This window comes from Zingiber officinale, chromosome 4B, assembly GCF_018446385.1.
Source record: "Zingiber officinale cultivar Zhangliang chromosome 4B, Zo_v1.1, whole genome shotgun sequence".
NCBI classification, from domain to species: Eukaryota; Viridiplantae; Streptophyta; class Magnoliopsida; order Zingiberales; family Zingiberaceae; genus Zingiber; species Zingiber officinale.
In genome coordinates this window covers 41,673,951-41,679,788 of record NC_055993.1, presented here as the reverse complement: position 1 = coordinate 41,679,788, position 5,838 = coordinate 41,673,951, and the positions used below count along the sequence as shown (strand labels likewise).

At 35.1% G+C, this 5,838-nt stretch overlaps 1 long non-coding RNA gene across 1 annotated transcript; it reads right to left on the bottom strand.

The window, feature by feature from the left end:
* Positions 1 to 2,864: 2,864 nt before the first annotated feature.
* On the bottom strand, positions 2,865 to 5,634 carry LOC121977512. The gene is made up of 2 exons (XR_006110885.1): positions 5,278 to 5,634; positions 2,865 to 3,048 (listed from the first exon to the last, which is right to left on the bottom strand). It is a non-coding gene; the product is annotated as an uncharacterized LOC121977512 (long non-coding RNA).
* Positions 5,635 to 5,838: the final 204 nt, after the last annotated feature.

Genomic DNA, 5,838 nt, shown 5'->3' with positions numbered 1-5,838 from the left:
AATTTTACAAAACTTTTTAAAGTGTTTTCAAAAACATCTTTCAAAATATTTTTTAAAGTATTTTTAAGCAATTTTCAATGCAATTTGCAAAATATTTTCATTTCATTTTTCAAAATAGATATTATTTTTAACCATCTACTAAGTAAGTTTTAGTAAGGTTTCAAAAGAATTTTTAAACCAACAATTTGCAAAAAAAAATACAAATTTTGAAATAGAACTCTTTTGAAAGGAGTTTTCAAATATCCTCCCTTGAACATGATATTATTTAATAAATAATATTCATCTATTTTTTTTAAATATCTAATCGTTAGTTACTAATTGACTATCAAAAGATAGTAGTATTTACTTGTTTAGTTAAGGTAAGTAATAATGTCCAGTTAGAAATTTACTGAAAAAGAACTACTTAACTTAATCAATGTACTATTATATTTTCCACCTAGACTTATGTTGATGCACTCATATAAGCATCTGAAGTCCAGGAAAAAGGCCTATGCACACGCCATTCTAAGTTTTTGAAAACACAATCAAGGTAGACCTAGTGTGTCTATGAGATGCTAATTATTTAGATCTATAGGATCATGCTTTCTAGGGATTTGTCCTAGATTATGGCTAAAATAAATTTTAAAAATACTAAGGAAATGGGAAATTTTAGAAAACATAAGTAATGAATTTCCTAGAATTTATAAATTACTTGAAAATTTATTTGATAACAAGAATCCTAGTCTATCGTGCACATTGCTAGTTTCCTTCTTAGATTCCTAATGTTTTATTAAGTTCAAGTTAAGTTTGAAGTTTTTAAGTTCAAATTACATGCATGTTTAGATTAATAATTCTTAGCTATTGATTGAGATTTAAGTTAACTGATTGGTAATTTAATTTATTTGAATTAGGTTAGTTTAAAGTTTTAGTTAGGTTGAATTAAGATATTAATTAAATTTAGTTTTCAATTAAGGTTAGATTAATTAAAGTTAAGTTAGATTAATATTTAGTTAACTTAATTTTAAAACTTAAGTGGATTAACATTTAGGGTTTAATTCAATTAATTTTAATTGTTTACTTATTAATTATTTAATTAAGTTAATTAATTTAAGTAAACTTTAAGTTTAACTTTATTTAATTAATGCAAGTTTAATTAGTGTTTTAAATCTTATTTAGAATTAATTAATGTTTTAGTATAAGTTTAAGTTAAATATTATGTTTAAGTTTAAATTTTAAGTTTAAGTTTAGGTTTAAATTTAAATTTTAATTTAATTTAATTTTAATTTTGTATTAATTTTAAAATTTTAAATTCTTATTCATTTTACCCGATCTATATTTTCAATTAGGGAACCTTATAATTTTGTGAGATGAGTTATGTTTGAATTTTAGTGTTTGGTTTAACTTGTGTTAGATTCAAGTTTAACTCTGAGTTCAACAAACAAACATTGTTTAGATAAACGTCTAAGATATGGTGAGTGACTTGGACATCATTAGAGTAACCACGCATTCAAAATTTTCTAAATAGTCCTGCCCACTGAACTTAGTATAAAACTTTAGTCTCACCAGCTAGGATTAGTGAGAGGTAGTTTTAGTTAGTTCTACTAAGTCAAATGTACTATGTCGAATCCATATCTTCTTAGACATATATAGTCAAAGCTTTCCTAACCTACTATCATCCAAAACTTCTCCAGTATTGTTTGTTAAATTAAACTTTTATCCCTAATTAAACTAGTCTTAATTATCTAACTAGGTAAATTATTATTTTGGAGGTGTCAACTATTGGTTTAATTTGCACTAATAATCTAACTCAGATTTTAATGTATGAAAAGGAATTTAAAGTTAGAGTGTTTTGTGGTCTAATTGCTTTACCAAGTGTGTATGAGTGGAAGGATCTAGAGGACACCAGGCTGAAATTCAGCTAGGTCCGCTGGACCCAATAGTTAGTGTGAAGTCTAGATAGGTCTGTGGGGCTCGATATCTAGCGAGAAGTCTGGTTGGGTATGCGGGACTTGATAACCAGTTGAAGTCCAGTTGGGTCTACAGACTTGGCAACTGGTGGGAAGACCTGGTGGGTTAAAAGTAAGTCAAGCGACTGCAGTTGGTAATTGAAGGTAAACAACTGGAGGAGAAATCCAATGAGGACATGTTCCCCGTTGAGGGAACTATAGGCGTCAGTCCATATTAGGTACATTTGGAAAACCTAAGCTGAGACCTTGATTAGATCTTGGTCTTGGGAAGATAGGATCTAATTACTGCTGTTATCTTATTAATATTGTACTAACTCTATTTTGCATGATAAATATATTTTTTTTATTACCTGGACTAACTTTTTATTGCAAGGAAGAAAAGAGACAAAAATGGTCTGGGCGCTTGAAAAGGGTCAAGGCGCCCATACCAATCTTGCCCCGGCGGGTGCCACAGGTACCCAGACAGTCCAGGCGCTCTAAATTAGTCCTGACACCCGAACTAGAAAAATTATCCCAAAGCTAAATTGGAGCACATCGACTGGTCAAGCCACATTAGCATGGTCCAGGCACCCGAAGGGGTTCCAAGCACCCAGAATGAGCCTATATAAGGGCCTTCTACTGCAACTTCAAAATAACATCTTCTACAACTTTCATTCCTATGTACTACTCTGAAAAAGCTCCTACGATATAACGACCACCCTTCTTACTACTACTACTACACTCTAAGGTTGACCGTTACTTAACTACTAACTCTACTTAGCCGGTATGATCAAAATCACGAGGAGTCTCTACCGAAAAATTTCGACAAAATCTCCCCTGTACCGGTGACCTTAAACTGAGATACAAACATAATATACATCAGCCACATGTGGCTGGAACATATATCAAACACACAAAAGAATTAACATCACCACGCAGTTTAATAAAATCAAATCATGCAAGTAATGAATAGCGGAAACAAAATAAAATACAGCTTCTTACTCCAACACTTTCTTATCAACCTATACACAGAATTAATCTAACAAATTCTTAAACTAAGTCCCAAGACTTCCATAGTCCTGACATCACACACCATCCGCACCTCCTCCTCGTCTTCCTTTATCTGCAGTAAGAGGAAATGCAATCTATAAGCAAAATGCTTAGTAAGCGCTATCTAACTCACAAAATCTCGATATGCATGTGAATATACTGAAAATTAAAACTGAATACCCAAAAGGAAAACTACTCATGCTCATCTACTAGTAAAAGAAACAACTATACTGAAATGCTAAACATGTAAAGCTACTCATGCTCTTCTAATAGCAAAGAACAGTAAGCTAATCTAAATAACATGCTAGCATAAAAGAAAACTAAACTTGCTGATTTTAAAACAAAGTGAAACTTAATTCATTTGTTTAAACTTATTCTTTTATCTCACTTGTTTAAAACTTATCCTTTAATACTTTTATATTTATGTGAAACTTATTTTACTTGTTCAAAAAAAACTTATACTTATAATACTTCAAAATAATAATCAACTTTCTTTTTGGGCCCGGCAACTGTACTTGCTATGCGCGCATCCCTAACTAGACCCAAGGTAGCTAGTCCCGAAGCTAGTAGGGTTTACTATTGTAACGACCCGACCCATTTAGCGGCCCATTTGGTGACCCTCGGGTCGTCGACCGTCGACCGTCGGCCGTGCCGTTACTACTAGGTTATCTAAACCTAGGGACGACTATGGGAGCTCAACCCAAGGACAACTGAGAGTCCAGCATAGTGCCACTGATAAAAGTAAAATACTTATTATCTTTTAATACTTCTAATATATAATGCCTTGGCATTTTAACAAGCACCTTGTGTGCCAAAAATCCCTAAAGTCTTGACTTTGGGATCTACTTAAGGCCTTGGCATTTTTCTTTCTTTTCTTCATCTTTAATTACTCATGAATGTATATGTACAAAATTCAGCATACAGTTTATATAACAGCTCTTGAAGGAAAACAAATAGGAGCTTGTACACATGAAAGGGAACTAGAATGAAATTCAGAACTTAGAATGTTTACCAACACTTGAGAGAATCAATCTAGAAGCTAACATACATGATGGAGAACTAGAATGAACATCCAACCCCTACAGCAAGCACCATCCATTCTGATACTATTAAAGCTATCCCATCCTAAATCAAGAAAAGTATGAACATGACATCAATATCACTGTTTCATTGACTCAACTTCCCACATGCATTACATGAGACTAAATGAATCATCACCACCTACTCCTGCTAACAACCATCAAAACCTACACAGAGCAAGACCCCATCCTAGAATCATCCACCACACTTGCACCAAGTCACTCATTCATTTCCTTCAGCCTTCAAAGCTCACTCATGGAGTACAATGTAACTTAGCTAGGCAACCCCTCCAATTCAATTCATCATACTGACACCATTTTGAAGACCAGAACACTACAACAAGATCTGAACTGAAATACTAAAGCTGATATGGAATTGTGGCTGTTCTTGCTCATGGATATGCAAAGGAAATCTGAGCTGTTCGTGCTCGGAATTAACAGAATAATTTCAAACTGAAACTCTAAACTACACAATGAAGAGATCACTGCATGTTTAATTTAGCCATTAAGAGATCTAACTGAATACTCCACAAACAAGGCTGTTCCTAATCACTGCAGTAACAGAGCAAACCAAAGATCAAAACTACAAATCCTAAATCCTGATTTGAAGTACCAGCCACACCAGAAAAACTCCTCTTTAAATTCGTCCAGAATCAAAACCATCTTAAAAGAAACAAGTACACCTCACCAAAACATAACACCTCCATCAAACCTGCTATGAAGCCGATACATCACAGAACAGGAAGGCAAAGCCAACGCCCTAGCATCTACCCCAAATCTACTGTGAAACTAAAGTTATTTCAAATGAAAAAGAAACACAAAGTCCACCAATATTCAAGAGAATAGAGCCTCAACAGAATCACGCAACAACCTTGTCTACCTATGGAAACAGATCATCCACAAATTAATTTCGCACTAAACCTGCAGCTAGCAGGAGAAACCGATCAACCCCAAGTTAAAATCACCCAAATCCCACAACAATTCAGTAGAGCATAACAAAGAAGAAAGCATCAACACAAGCCCAATCATCGAAACAAATTCTGATCTACAATTTCGACCACAGTCAACACCAGAGATACCTTACAGTCAACACAGCATAATTCGAGAACCAGCAGAAACTAGATCCCTGGCACATCCAAAATTCTTCACGGCGAAATCCGAAACCAAAAGAAACTCTAATTCGAATTCGAAACTACTCTACTGCAGGTGAGGAAGCTACTTACCTTTGCGTTCTTGGGCTTACAACCGGGAAGAAAACTCTAGGGTTTGCGGAAACTGAAAGCTTCGGCCCCTCCTTCGTGCTCACGGTTCTCCTCGACGAGAGGATCACGATGGTGTGAAGACCTCACGGAGGAAGGTGCTCGCCGGCCGCCGGCCGCCGGAGACGCCCTCGCTTCCTGCTGCGGTTTCGCCCGAGAAGAGCCCGACGCCGCGAGAGAGAAGAAGAGAAACCTTAGGTCACGGGAAAAATCTTCAATTTCCTCTCTTAACTCCTTATTTCTGTTATCTACTACCATCTAAATAAGATTCGCTATCCCTCTTACTACGAAATATTCGTTAGAACGCCTGGCAAGCCACGTTTTAACCAGGTCAAAGACCGCTGGTTCGAAGCAGAATCCTTTTTCCCATTTATTTCTGTTTTTTGAACCAGCATTTCTGTTTTTGTGACCGCTGGTTCGAATCCTCAGCAGAATTCTTTTTCCCATTTATTTCTGTTTTAAATCATTGTTTAAATAAATTTCACTTCCTATATGACCACCAGCACATTTGGTCAGCCGAATTTT